Here is a 15,644-nt window from a genome sequence, read left to right as displayed (position 1 = left end):
TTGCCATCGTGCATGTGCACATGGCCTCTTTTAGCATCACTGTTTCAGAAATCAAAAAAGCAGAAACGGTATTTTGCAGATATTTCTGGACTTGTTCTGATCATATGAAGAACAAGCAACATGACTTCACGAAGACTTAGTGCTATAGTACACAAGAATTCAGGGTTAAACACACTACATTCTAACTGCAAGGGTATTTATGTGCGTGCATAACCAATTTATTCAATTATTGTCATGATGTAGCAGCAAGTCTTAAATTACATTTTTGTCACTACTTAATGCTGCCGAGAAGGCCGAGAGTTACATGGGTGAACAAATGAAGAATTGCGCATGTATAAACTGGAATAAGCTCGCACAAGACGAGGCAAATTGTAGACCACTGCGAAGGCCTACTGCTGCAGTGGACATATATTAAGGCTGAAGATGACAAAGATTAAAGCGGAAATGTAAAGGGTGAGAATTAAATTGAGAAGCAAGGCTTGCTGTCAAAGCTCTTGAATTCTATCAGAACGCAACATGACAGTTGTATATCCTGTACATCTTAACGCGACAGAAGTTGAGCTGAAGATGGCAGCTTGAATGAATGAGAAACCATTGAACAAAGCGTGTTGTTGGAGCCAATGTTTCAACAAAATGATGTATCTAAGTTGTGGCAGCAACCTTGATGCGATTCCCTGCACCTCTAAAGACGAGTCCTCCTTGTCGAAACACTAGCTCCAACAACTTCGTTGTCAGCAATTTTTTTATGAGCTGTACATTTCGTTACATTCATTACGAAACCTCAAACTCTACCAAATGCTACTATGGACAATGATAGTGAAGTGCATACTTAATAACTGCAGTGGTCATAAGCAGGTGACCGGCTATCAACCCTCTAAATATACAGATCCATAGACTACAAACCACTGAGGCAGCACAACAAAAAGAACAAGTGTAATGATAACCAGATCCATAGACTACAAACACTGAGCAAGCACAACAAAAAGAAACAAGTGTAAACATTGAAACGAGGTTAACTCTAATAAACAAGGTATGAAATTAGTCATCCCCATTTTAAGTATACAAGGTGGTTTTTCAAGTAACTCCTTGCTGTTGAAAAGATCATTCTGCTAAAAAGATCATACCTGTAGTCAAGTGATAATTTCCAGAACGAAATTTCGTGATGCTGAGAGTGTGCATTAAACTTCATGCACGATAAGCGTTAGGCGCAATGTCAGAAAGGTGGAGATGATGTAATGGATAGCAAATACTAAAAAAGAACAGCTCTGAGTAAACTATCGGAAGGATAAGGACGAAGTAAGGAGGGAAGCAATATAGAATAACAGAGAGCTGAGCTAGTTGGTAAGTATTCATTCTAAAAAGACAGGGCGTGCAAACACAGACACAAGAAGAAGTCAGGACACCACAAACGCCGGCTGTCTTTTTTAGATGAAGCATATTATGATAAGCTAGTTGCTATGTTTGAAGCGAGGTGATCTGACTTAGAATAGGCAGTCATAAAGTGAGATCCAGTAAGTAGGCGTCACATGTACTGGTTGTGAGAGAGATATGGAAATGACGGACCACCTTTTAAATAAATTTAAAATGTCCACCCATGTGCGTGTTGTGAACTAGCTCTCATGAAGCCCTAGGTTTAGAGAAAGCTGGACAAATATGAACATCTCGCAAGAGAAATAAGTAAGGACAGACGGACGATTGGTAGTGGAAAAACAGGGAGAACAGCCAAAACAAACATGCACAAAAAGAAGTGTCCTTATGTACATGCCAAAAGATAAGCTACTAATTTATAAGTTTTTTTAAAGAAAGAAATTTAATTCAGGTAGGAAAGGCATTAAGCCAATTCAAAAATTGAGCTTGGCCACTTGCATGTCACTGCTTCGCTTTAAAGGGAACACCCATAGCATCCATCCATCCACAGATGTGAAACTGTGCCATGCAAGATAACTTATACGAAGTTATTGCTTTGAGAAACTAGAGCAAAATATTTTAGGAGAGCACCTAACTGGGCTGGTTAGTACATGATTACGACGGGAACAAAGAGCGCTGGACACGGGACGAAAAAAAATCTAGACGAGGGCGACAGCACCCTCGTCTATTAATCTTCCTTCATCCCGTGTCCAGCGCTGTTTGTTCCCGTTTTAATGCAGAATATTTCTTTCTTTAATCTGAAGGTAGCAGTGTTTCATGGCTAAATAGTTTACTAATTTGCATTTCAAGTTGCATTTTTCGGCCACGAGGAAACATTGCAAAATGCTGAAGTTCTAATGTTAACATTTATCAGGAGAAAGACCAATTCTTTCGTATGGAATACCCACAGTTGATTGTCTAAAGTTCATTGCCTTCGGTTTTGTGCTGTTCCCTTATCATTTGCTTAACACAGTTGTATAGATGTTCTTGCTTTACTGTGTGTTTTGTATATGTTATGCTCCAGTTCTTGCTTTGCAAGGTTATTTTATGTGTAAGTTATCATTGGAGCCCACTTTGCAATACTGCTTACTGGTGTCAGCAGTATTGTCAAGTAATAAGTAAATAAGTAAAGAAATTAATAAATAAATAAAATAAATAGGTAAATAGATATACACTTTGTCATAAAACTACTGTGAAAACAACATAAACAGAAACGTTGACCCCAAACTGTAACAGAGTCGGAAAAAATAGCTTTTTGACCCATATTGCAGCTTAGCTTTTGCTATGTAGCATTCCCAGCAGAAATGTCGCCAAGACATTATTGTGTGGTACACTTTGCTAACAATTTATATTCCATTTTATAAACTATACTGCTTGGTTGTAAGCAAGAAAAAATTTACTGAAGTGAATAATCCCTAGCCTGCACAAGGAGTCTCGTTCCTTGACCTTCGCTACAGAGCACACTGGCACAGAATTCACGTGAGTGCCCCTGTGCTCATATAGTGCAAGTCCAATTGTTGCAGATTTAAGCAATACTTCTGTCTGAAACACCATGCAAGAACAGCGATGTGCTGTGCAGTGAAGGCAAACCTCCAAGAAACTTCACAGAGCCTTGTTATCTTTCTTTTGAAAAAATTATTTTGCAATGTTTCCTCATGACTGCAAATAGCCTAAATTGAAATGAAAATAAATTCGACTATCATAGTCATGAAAGGTTGGCGACTATGTTACAGAAACAAATGCTTTGTAGTAATAGCTCGAAGTAATAATCATGAGTCAATTAATTTGCCTGACACAGCTTCATTTCAGGGTGCAAAGTTTGAAAGGTCTTTGCTGCATCACGAAATTCTTTTCCCGAAAATAACGCTTGAGTGACTACTTCCCACACTGAGACATAACAGCACCAGTTTTTCAAGATATTGGAAATGGTCAAGAAACGACCTGGCACACTGGTGTGAAATGACAGAATAGGTACTAAAATAAAAAGCCATGCACTGTCAGACACTAAAACAAAGCACTAATCTGCTTGCATTGCTAAATTACTTCAAAACCCTGCTATGAATAACTGCCCACAAGAAGTTGATTGTGAAAAAATTACTTTAACCTCTGACCTATTTTTATCTATCTCTAGTATAACGACTCCTAACCTTTGGCACACACACAAAGGCACAATGCATTTCATATGGTTCAATGCCTTCAAACAGCACGGAAGGTCATATGTTAAGAGATAGCGTAAAGTCTGGACTAATTTTAACCAGCTATATTTTTATAACATGCAAACATAGAGATATACACAATAATTTAGTAACTCGCCCCCTTACAAGTGTTGCTGTCACAGCTCCAAATTCTATTCACGAGCTATACTGGTTAAAATAATAAAACACAGCTGCATTTCCATCTCAATGGTGGATTCACACAAGTCTACACCAACCGGCATGCACTTTAGATTGAATTCACAAGCCAGATAGCCGGTAATCCTGCCGCAGGAAAACACTAATAAGTGTATGAGTTGGACTACTACATAAGCTAAAGTGGATGCTTGGTTCGTACGACAGTGAAAACAAAGCAGTGCAGAAGACTCAGCACACGAGCACAGCACTGTTTCTCTTCCTTTCTTTGTGCTTCGTCTATTGTGCTGTTTTCTTCCACTACTGCACTGATTGCGGAAGCAATTGGCTGCCGCCATTTGGTCATCTGGGTGGAACTTTTTGGGCTTTGTACCAGACTAAAGTGTTCTGCTGTGCAATGCAGCTGTGAAAGCAACAAGGTGTAAAAATATTGCACTACAAATCAGGGAATACAAAGCATCGATAAGAATGTCCAGCCAAAATTGAAGGCTTCAGCAAAAATGTTTAAGACACATACTCACAGGTTAATGCTCATTCACAGGCTTCTGTGGCAGCCCCATGATTTCTGTGTCCATCTGTGCGTGCCTTCCTTCCGCCTTTGGGCAAGTTTGTGTAGAATGTCTGCCAGGAAAACAGAAACATCAGAAACAAGTTCACTTTTCGAGCATGCCTCACGTAACCCAAATTAACTTTTATCGCCCCATGAGGTAACCGTTTAGGGAGCATCAAACAGCCGCTGCTTCGTCTATGTATAGCTCATAACCTATTAGTAGCATCCAACACAACACCTGGTCATTGTCAAAGCATAAAAGACAAAAAACTGAGATGAGTATAAGCAAACAGCAAGCGGCTATATTTCCCCGTTATATCGTTTCTAATGCAGCTCAATGCATTCATCACTTAATTTAATTTACACTGCTATTTTGGTGTCCGCCCTAAACTTAATTTCCAAGTAACTCACTAGATAACCTATTTCTCTTACACACTATATGAATACATGTTAAAAAGATGGGGCATGCAAACATGGACACAAGAGAGTCAAGACACCTCAAACGCCAAGATCGCTAACCAGAGGCTCATCACCTAATCTATCTTTACATTGTCGAGAGCGTAAATGTATGCCAAAATTCAACGAATGCACAGTTTTGTACAAGCACATGAATGAAGAAATGCGTCCAATGGTCGAGGCCTGGCATATCGATAATGGCAGTGCACGCGGGAGCCAACCGTTGATCAACTAGCACAAAGAAGAAATCAAGTGCTTGAGAAGTTATCTCTCACCTAGACTATCGCACGTGCCAGATTGATAGGTATTTCCTCTTGCCTGGCATGCGCAGATAAGTTTTTGTGTCTACTTAGTAATTTTGTGCCACTGTCCACCTTTTCAGTTGGCATTAGTGGTCTCTTGACTTCTCTCGTGTCCATGTTTGCATGACCTGCCTTTTTAACATGAATACCTACCAACTAGCTCAGCTCTCTGTTTTCTAAAATATATATACGATCTAGAATTACCACTCTGTTCCCGCGCTGATGTAATAATAATAATGGGGTTCTGTAATGTGAACGTCAATTTAAAAGCACATGAGCCTCTAGGATTTTCACTTTCATCAAAAGTGCAACCACTGCACCAGGATCGAACCTGCACAGTTCAGATGAGCAGCTCAGCATTATAACCATTGTATTACAGTGGGGATGTTCACTTCGTAATGCAGGTTAATGTTAAGGATTATGGGAAGAGCTGTAGGTTGAAGAAAGACATGCAATTAAACAAGTAGCTACAGACATTATGCAGTTTAGATATTTCTGTAACCCAAAGGGCTGGTGCTCGGGGCATAAACCTAAGGAACTCCTGTTCAGCTTCTCTTTTCAAACCAAAGCTTAGCAGAATCGAAGTTCCTGTCTACATATTGCTCTGAAAACCACAGTTAAATAGCTGAAAAGTAAACACTAGAAGACAGAAAAATTTCCATTACTTGTATGATATTAAACACCTCAAGATGCAAATACACCAAACACCCTGGACTGTGAAATGCATTGATTGAAAAAATCAAAGCAGCATAGCAATGAACTTCCACGTGGCTGCCACAGGGCAAAAAGGTTGCTCTGGTGCCATAAAAAATCCATAATGGCACTTATTGCATATACCAGGAAATCTTGTATGCTAAATGTATAAATTACCAATCACAGAAGCCGACATGCTATTTTAGAAATGAGCATTGCAACAAATAAAGGAAGCCACGTGACGGATGAATTTACCATTCATAAATAAAGCTTAAGGGCCACTAAACAACCCCGGAGTCTAAAATTTGTGATAACTGCACGGTTGTACAATGTGAACATGCTGCCACAAGAATTTTTTGATTAAGTGGTGTAATAATGAAGCCACAGGGGATAAAACAAGCATTCCAGCTGATTTCAGTTTCTCGCTCAGCCTCACCATCGTGAAGAGGGGCTTTGTCGATGTGCCACTGTGCCAGAGCGGTGTGGTGAGGAAGCACAGTTCAAAGCAATGGCAAAATAAATTCACAACACCCGTGACAACCACACAGCCTATACTGCACCATCGCAGAGCCAAAATGCCGTTTCATACTGCAGAGGCCTATTCGACAGTCAGCATTACTTAACGTTGTTCATAAGCAACATTACACTACTTTGCTAGCAAAGAGGACTGGTCAAGCACTGAAGAGGAGGCGCGGTTATTGTTTTTAGAAGTGGAGTGTCTGTGATATTTGCACAATGCGATTGCTGCGGCCCCTCTGTACGAATTAGCGAGCTTGCTTGGGAGGTGTAAAAAAAAGAGGTCAGAGCCTGCTGACTGGCCCTTTAAGAGAATGTAGACATACATTGCAAGGAAGTACACTTGTATACATATCACTATAAGTTATAAAAAAACAGGCAATTGAAACATGCTGAATCCATGCAGCATATGGATGTATCACACCTTTGTAAGAACTTTACTATGGTGGCTGCATGTTTGTGTAGGCCAGAAGCAGCAGGCACATGGCTTCCATGAATTTGACCCGTTCGTTGAAGGGAAACTGCTGCTCACATCCTTGTAGCACTGCTTTTTGAAGATGCTTCCTGCGATAACAAAATGAGCACAACACAATTATGGTCTGCAAACATCCACATATGACCTACATTGCTGCCCTTTCTCATTAAATTCAGCTGTAGACTAATCAATGCGACAGCAGCATTTTCCTACATTACAGGTCATGATGCTGCTTTCCCTGGCCTGTTTTTTTTCACCAATGACAGAATGTAACAGTAGTAAAGCTTCGGTCGGGGAGGGTGCAGTCGTAAAGTATGCATGCAAAGTAACAATATGAAAAAAAAAACAATGGTATAATTTTACATGAGATATAAAGAATTATCATAATTCCTGTTATGTCAGACACCAAGAAGTGTGTAATTGAGCAACTTTTGACTTTAAGGTATCGCAAAACAATACCCTTAATGGAAAGTGGGATATGCAGAGGGAACTCTGCTGTTGAAATTGGCTGCCTCTTTTGGCTCTGTAGCTACATGTGCATTGCTAAGGCTACTTGAATGCACTTAACAAGCCTGTGTAATGGTATTGACAGATGGACAGACAATACAAACCCATTTGTTTTCACTTAGCTGCAATCACAGCAAAATGTTGCTTCAGGTAACGTTTCCCGGTATGCAGAATGCGCCTGTTGTTTAGCCTAAGTGATGAAAATGTGCAGTCAAATGTACACAGAAAATTCAGTTAATTTGCCTTGAAGAATTGCAGGTGATAGGTTGAAGCTTTGCAGAAACAAACCGTATACAGAAAAGTCTGTTACAGATAATGCAGTCATGAAGCTATAAATTTTAAAGTGGGCTGCTATATTCTTCAGGCGCCATGCATTGCATTTATGAAAAAGATAGCATCTCTGTACAACAATGTGTGCTGCAAGAGTCATAAACCTTAATATTTTTGGCACAATTCCACTTACCAGTACAACGTTTTACAGAAAGGGAACATTTATGTTTGCAAAACTAAGCCATGTTCCCAGGCAAAATCCAGTGGCCAAGGTGACAAACACATGGATTACGCTCTCAATAGCTTAGCTGGTTTACTGAAACTAAAAACTATGGTAACGCTATCTTAATTGAACTCTCTAGCAAGAGCCTTCTCACTGCTGTTTATGTCTTCACCTTTTTCACCTTGGTGGAAGGTCACAGGAGTAAGTGGCACATAATAATGTGTGCACGAACACAGTAACAGGACGTGCAACCACTGCCAGTTATGCCCATTTGTGGAAACTATTGGGCTCTTCTTCCGAATAAAACAGTTGGAAATAACCCTTTTGCATGAATAAACTTAAGTTGGTTGCTGGCATACACCACGTTGTTGCTCTGCATTTCCATCTCATTTATCTAGCACTCATTGTTTCCCTTCGACATGACTAGCTCAAAACAAGATTCTTCTTCATTAAATGGAACTTTGTACACTACCTTTACGTTGGCTACAGATGCTTATTTCTTCTGCCTGAATAAGCACCTCTTATGGCATGCTTGCCTCGGCCACCTTCTGGACTGCGTGGTCAGCACTCCACTGTTAGTCGTGGCACTGCTGTTTGCTACCTGCAGTACGTTGCGAAAAACTTAAACATTAAAAAAAAAAGAAAAGCCGAAGCAGGTGTGCCAGCAGCACCTTGCTCTTTGAGGAGGGGAGCAGAGCTCTGATAAATGGCTAAATAAAGACAAGCGTTGTTCTTCACCAGCATTATTATGCGATAAGAGGTGGGACTTCAATGCACGGACGCACATATTAGTGCTGAAAGCAATTGAAAATTCAGCTGAAAGTACGGCTTGTCAAATTAGGTCAATGCGCATAAAGGTTAAAAATGGCGCAAACCAATTGACCAACATACAGTGTTGTGCTGCATAAATTGCATTTTGAGCAAATCTACGTTAGCTGTTGCTTGAAAGACGATAAGCAATGTCCAAGAATGCTAACCTATACGCTTTTGAGGGCCACGTTACCTAATGACACATAAAATGCACGCCTAAAGAAAATACCCCTAGATACACATTACTTCTCCCATTGTACCGATTCACGATTCACCGCACAACGCGGTGACAAGATTATTCGTTCAGAGCTCGTGCGAAAGAAATGAATGAAGCTTCAGTTTCATGGCGTTACTTTAAGTAAGTTGACAAGAGTAAATTACATTCATAAAACGCATGACAATGATGTGCCTGACGAAAATGTTGGCTCCTTTCAGCAAATATTAACGTAGAGCAGTGCGTGCAAGCGAGCTAATTACCAAAACTTTATAAAACTACCGACTACGTTCTTGACAAGCGTCATGCGCGAGAACAATCCACACGACTACAACCGCATACAGTACCAACACGTTATGCGATTTTCTTCGGCGACAACGCGTACTGCAATAAGAACAACTCACAATGTACGAAGCGTAACGTTCAATATGACTTATCTCTGGCAAGAAAGCACGCCGGCGGCGTACACTGCAGGCTGACAGTCGGTTTTCAAGCGATCCACCAAGCGAGGAATGGCCAAGCTACCCGCGCCCGGCATCCCCGAACGTCAAGGCATTTTCCAGGGCCACAGAGCGCGTTGTCGAGAAAGGATTGCGGCACTGCTACTCACTGACGTGCAGAAACGTTTGAAGGTGTTCACTGAACAAAGGAGTCGCAGATATTGGAATCGCACGGCCGGCATCTGGTGACTGTTCGCCCGGTACCCGCGTATAATACCGATTGAAGAGCTTTCTCTTACGGTCAGTAACATGCCAGGCAGCTCGACCGCATGAACAAAACTCGACACGATGAAACACACACGAATGCAGAAGTTCTGCATTCGTGCGTGCTTCATCGTGTCTGCAGCAGAACGCAGTGACTATTCTGTAGTCTAGACCACAGAATAAACTCCAGCTTTATTCTGTGGACCAGACAACAAAATAAAGTGCGCTGTGGGCCGTGCAGAATGTACTGCCACGGCCGCTGGATAAAAAGCGCACGGGTACGGCCTGCCGCGTGCTCCGAAACCGGCGTGACGGGCCTAGTTTCCCGGACCACCGCCGCGGCGCCACCAGGGGGGGACGGGTTTCGCGGACGCCCGCGGGATCACATGCGCGGCGCGCTTGCGGCAGTTATGCTTGAGCGCGTGCGTCTTCATGTTACGCCCGAAATCTTCTCCTAAAATACATCTAGCGTGTACACATCAGTTAATTACCGATATTTCTTGTAATACTTGCAGCGCTTGGGAATTTTTGTTCTTGCCTTGCCCAAGATGCAACTTCGCGCACCGATCGCTTTTTGCGGAAGTAATCGCGTGGGCATATTTTTCTGGTGTCCTAGAAGACCACAACTAACCAACCTGGAGCCGCTGCACCTTTCCTAATGCATCGAAATTCTTTATTTTGGCTCTGAGTATGCTGCTTCAGATTTAAACATTTCATTTCGAAAAAGTGATCTCAGAAACTGCAGCGGCCACTGTTTATTTGACACAAAATAAGATAAACTTCTTCCTTCTTCCAAACATGTTTATAGTACACATACGAACGTCATCGCATGCAGCTGCCATGAAATAATGCTTATCATAATTATTGTGTGACCATCTCATAGAAGGAGATTCGAATCACTTTGAAATTTCAATGACTACATCTTCAATGCTGACAATTGGGCGAGCTGTTACGGATTAATTAATATGAAAACGGTCAGACGGAAAGAGTGATGAAAAGGCTGAAAAACACACGAACACAACTGCTTGCATTCCTGCGGTTTTCAGTATTTCTGTCTCTTCTCGTTACGCCGTTTTCATGATCGCGTAACGAATTCAACAGTGAACATAAAATCTGGACAAAATGTGAGAAGTTAGTTTACTTATTATGAATTCAGGGTTCATCCCTGCTAGCTGCAAACGGCGGCTTGTTGCAAACACCACCTTCCCGTCTTCTCTTATCTCTCGTTTTTTTCTAGTTCCCACCTTTCAGCCCGCGGCACCTTTGCCATCGGTTCCGGTTGTTTCCGAACGCTGTCGCGTTGCGGTGGCGTGCGTTGCCCCGCAATGCCATGTGGTACTGATGTTGGTTGCCATGAAAAGCACGTGTATTCCTTTTATTCAGAGAGTTGGGTTGTCTGTGGTCATTAGCGGTACGGGGCACGGACTCAAACTTACCTCAGCAAAACATGCGGAGACAAAAAAGTGCAGAAAAGCGGCTGTTGGGCGACGACAAGATTTCATTTCAAACAAATATACGTGGCAGCCAACACACACATTGCGAGCGACTCACAGGGACAAAGTTAATTAAAGTGGGTCGCTTTTGACAGCTATACGGTAAACAAAAAAAAGTGGGGGAGTGGGGGGGGGGGGTAAACGCTTCTTTATACTCGTCTCTGTTTTCTTCTTATTTTTAATTATTGTTTTGTTATGCCTCCAGCTTGTGAGCCCAAATTTTGGCTTCCCTGTCTACTTCCAGTCTGTGCAGGCCATAAAACCTTTCGTTTTGGTCCTTTGATGTTAACCGCTGTACAGGCACTGGCGAATCTTCGTTGCACACCAACGTGATTGTCTTCTGGCAGTCTCCATCATCGGCCTCCAGTGATCGGCCTTATATATACATCAATTTGATGACATATTGCCCTGCTAAGAACTGTCAAGAAATTTGCAAGCCACTTCTAATGAATATATATTTCCACAGCCTTTTCAACAAAGTTACGAGGAATGCGTCACTATATTTGTAGAATTCGCTAGTATCAAGCATCCGAAGCTGAATTACTTCTCGGCACAGTATCATGTATCAGACATCATGAAAAAGATTCAACATATGTTTTTACGTGCACTTCCTGTGTATAAATACCATGAACGTGTATTGTCAGATGTTTAAAATAAATACCTGTCAAGCATTTTCAGCTAAGAAAACTCAAAGGTGCTGAAGAAATGTCACTGAAATCAATATGTTAAAATAACAAACGATGCATTCATTACACGCACATAAATATAACAACCACTTTTTCACACATTCAGCGCCATATAATGTTGCTACGAAGATTGTGGAATATTCTTTCAGACGCAAAGCAAAAAGTTGGTCCTGAAAAAAAAAATTGCCAGGAGCTCGGCACGTACACGGAAATTTAAGTGGCTATTTAACCAGATTACGCGAACGGACTCAACTGAATGCATGATATGTCATGACTGCGATAGATGAGATAGAAAAAAACCGCTTAGAACAGCTCAGTGAGATCGCTGTTGTGACCACCACCAACTAATTTGCTGCGGCTGCTGCCCCAACGGAGCCGCCGGCACCCGTTTTCCTTCCCCGCCCCGTCGCGCCGCAGCGGCCGCAACTGCAACTAGGGCCAACACGCGCTCTCCCATAGAAAGCCGCCCGACGCGGCAGGCCGTACCGTGCGCTTTTTCATCCAGCGGCCGTGGTACTGCAGCCCGAGCTCGAGCAGCCGACCTATCTTGATGACGGATTCTGTGCGCCATACCGCAGAATATACAATTCTGTGGACCAGACCACAGCTTTATTTTGTGTACCACACCAAAGAGACTTGTGCTGTGGACTGTGCGCACCAGACTTCGCTGTAGCCCAAACCAGTTGCGAAACTGCGTTCCCAAACTCGACGATTTTGCGGAAGTTAGCAGATTGTCAAGCCATCTGGTGGCGGCAATAAAAAACACTAAAGCCCCGCGGCGTCGTTTCTTGCGAGCGCGTCTCGCAAGTTGCTAAACGCTGCACGCAGCGCTGGCGTCGTTTTGAGCGTTTATTCGTTTGGTTCTTTGTCGACAGATGACGCGACAATCAGCGTCCAGCGACAATCAGCGACCAATGGCGTACCCTGATTTTCATAAATGGAGCCTATGGGGAGTTTCGCAACTCGTATGATTGAAGAACTCTGGCCCAAACAGCCCACCTCTCTTGACGACGGTTTTTGACGGTTTTCTCACAAATTGCGGGGGTTTATTCTGTGATCTGGTCCACAGAATAAGCACTGCGCCCTCCTCCCTTGACGACAGCTTCTCTCGCGAATCGCGATATTCGCTCGCAGGACCGTAGTACGCGAGATGGAAGACGCTTATGCGTGAAAGGTTCGAAATGCGAAGGCGAAGCCTACCTTAGGCATGCTTGCTGACGTGACATGCCAAAGCAGGTAAACTTGAATTGAAGCTGCAAAAGGAAGGCGTATAATAATAAATGACAGCGGTTCTAAAAATTTCTGGACTTGATCTATGGCGTGCGGAACACTTAAGTGACTTTCACCACAGTACATTTGTGCCATGCAAAAAAAAAAAAAAAGGACGCACTAAGATCTGCACGGGAGAGACAAATTTTGAGCGATCCTCCCGATTGCGATTGCGGGTACGCGGAGCACGCTACGAGGAAGACCACTTATTCTTGCACAAATAAAAGTTTTTCTCTCTCTCTATCCCGATTGTTCGAACACGGCCACAGATCTCCCGAAAAACAGCGCCAACGCCACCGCGAGAAGGGAATCTTAACGACAAAGGACGACGCTACTAAAATTTTCTGGCCGTCTCCTAGGCGGGGCCATCGGCCCGCCCCACCAACTCGCAGGACTCGTAATAAAGTTATTTCCTCCTCCTCCTCCTGATCTATCCTGTCCGGACACACTTCAGTCACTTTCACCGCAGTGCATTAATGTCACGCAAAAAAAGTGCACTGAGATTGGCAAGGCTGTTTCACTAAAGTTTTCAGACGTTGACGATCATACAAGTCAGGGGCGTAGCCAGGGGGGGTGGGGGGGTTCAACCCCCCCCCCGAAATTATTCAGTTTTGCTTGCGTATATATACACGCGCACATACAAACGCACGCACGAACATACATAAAGTATGGTTGAACCCCCCCCCCCCCCCCGAAAAAAATTTCTGGCTACGCCCCTGATACAAGTACTCGTAATTATACGGCGCGTGCAAGCGTGTGTACTTAAATGACAAAGTGTGCTGGGTCCAGTGACAACTAGAAGGTTATTGCGCTTTTTTTACTTGACACAGGTATACTGCGGCGAAAGTGGCTTAAGCGCTGCGTGCTCGATGGAGCAAGGTGATAAAATTTTATACACGCTGTCATTTGTTATTGTTTCTTTTCGCGGTAGCGTTAGCGTTCTTTTTCGGGTGATTGATGGCCGCGCCCATTAAGAAGGATTACTTAAAGTTCGAGTCTCCCATGCAAATGTTAGTGCACTCTTTCGCATGACACCAACGCACTGTGGTGAAAGTGACTTCAGTGTTCCGCACGCGATAGATCAGGAAATTTTAGAACCGCTGTCATTTGTTATCACTATACGCCTTCGTTTTGCGCTGTTGAAGCGTTGTTGCTGTTATTCTTTATTTTTTTCGGGGGGGGGGATGCAGTATGCGTTACGGCATAACTGAAACAATAATATACAACTCTGCTCCCTAGACGAATTCCACGAGCGGTCACTGCTATTCGCGGATTCATTTGGAACGAACATACGTCCACCAACGCTGTTGACGAGCACAAGTGCAAAGCTCTGGGATTTAGACATTACGCGAGTGAGTAATGTCGGCATTTATTAAAATAAGATATATTTATTAGATAGCGTGCACGTCGCTCGCACCGCAGGTGACACCATGCTTCCATTCATTGACACCATCTGCAGATGGTATACATTTTACGAACGCCGGTTGTGTCTGCACGTGTTGGCTCACATGCGACCACACTTTAGATATGTACAGCCGTACTCATGAGCAATCAGAGGTTACATTTTGAGGGCCATAGTGGCTAAACGCAGTTGGCAAGCGCAGGAGTGTTCATGACACTAAATGCTCAAGCGGAAAGCTATATTTCTCGCAGTTCGCTACGTCACATTCGTATCATTACACACATTACAAGTAATCGCCGAATAAGCATGAATTCACGGTTCCAGCTCATATGGGAGGTGGGTCGGCTCTTTTCATCTCTATTTCAGCGGCGTTCGTCAGCCCCGCTGGCACGCTTTTACCCGCGGGTGGAACATACGATGCGCGGGGGGACGTTATCGATTTGGACTTTATACGGAACATGACGGCGACGGCAAAAACCCATCGAGTGTCCTTATAATTGCTATCGCAATAACAATATTAAAGATAAACCATGGAGAGCACTCGTATAGTTCAACGCTCCCCAGGCTTTTCATCAACACATTGCTTCTAAAGAAAAAAGTAGACTGGTAAATAGTCGGAGAGTGTGTCCCTGGTTAATGTCACACTCTCCGTACCTTAAAATAAAGCAATATGTCCATGGTATCCACGTCCGTCTCCTCCATATTTTCAAATAATGAGAGGCCTCTGTAAGTTTTACGGCTGTCTTGTTCGTGCTTCTAAAGGACAGTTGGTACAGTGTAGCGTGGCGGACTCATCGTCCCGAAGGGCGACAGCACGCCAGCCGTGCGCTGGCAAAACACAGTCACTGAAACGGTTCCCGATGGCTGCGATGGGCTTTATTATCTTCCGCCAAGTACCACGACTAGAAAACAACACTTATGCGAGGAAATCACCTACGGACGACAGGCACAAACCTACTGCGCAAAAACGAGCGACGACATTTGCATCTGAAAATGCGCAAAACCGTTGGCCCATGTAACCAGACTGCCTGCATGTGCCCGCTGTTTCTGAAAATAAACGAAACAAATTGGCCACTCAACCACATACCCAAGACTAAACTTTGATTAAAATAATCTGCTAATTTAACTCGTGACAAATAAAATTAAAAGTAATGAAAATAAACGCTTAATTACTTGTTTGTTTTCATTATTTGTCCCCCCCTCACCTAGTAGCGCTATAATCGTCACGCGGGTGTTGATGTTTGTCGCAATAGGTTTCCGACCACTTTTCGTTCCGACTTTCGCGACCTATTTAGATTGACCTTGGTCGCCACTACGAT

General features: G+C 43.1%; 1 long non-coding RNA gene across 1 annotated transcript; it reads right to left on the bottom strand.

Annotated features, from left to right (window-relative positions):
* Window positions 1–4,296: 4,296 nt before the first annotated feature.
* On the bottom strand, window positions 4,297–9,584 carry LOC125758384 (uncharacterized). The gene is made up of 4 exons (XR_007416002.1): window positions 9,205–9,584; window positions 8,220–8,344; window positions 6,697–6,836; window positions 4,297–4,376 (listed from the first exon to the last, which is right to left on the bottom strand). It is a non-coding gene; the product is annotated as an uncharacterized LOC125758384 (long non-coding RNA).
* Between the last annotated feature and the right edge of the window lie 6,060 nt (window positions 9,585–15,644).

Source organism: Rhipicephalus sanguineus, chromosome 4, assembly GCF_013339695.2.
Source record: "Rhipicephalus sanguineus isolate Rsan-2018 chromosome 4, BIME_Rsan_1.4, whole genome shotgun sequence".
Classification (NCBI taxonomy): Eukaryota; Metazoa; Arthropoda; class Arachnida; order Ixodida; family Ixodidae; genus Rhipicephalus; species Rhipicephalus sanguineus.
This window is presented reverse-complemented; position numbering and strand designations above follow the sequence as displayed.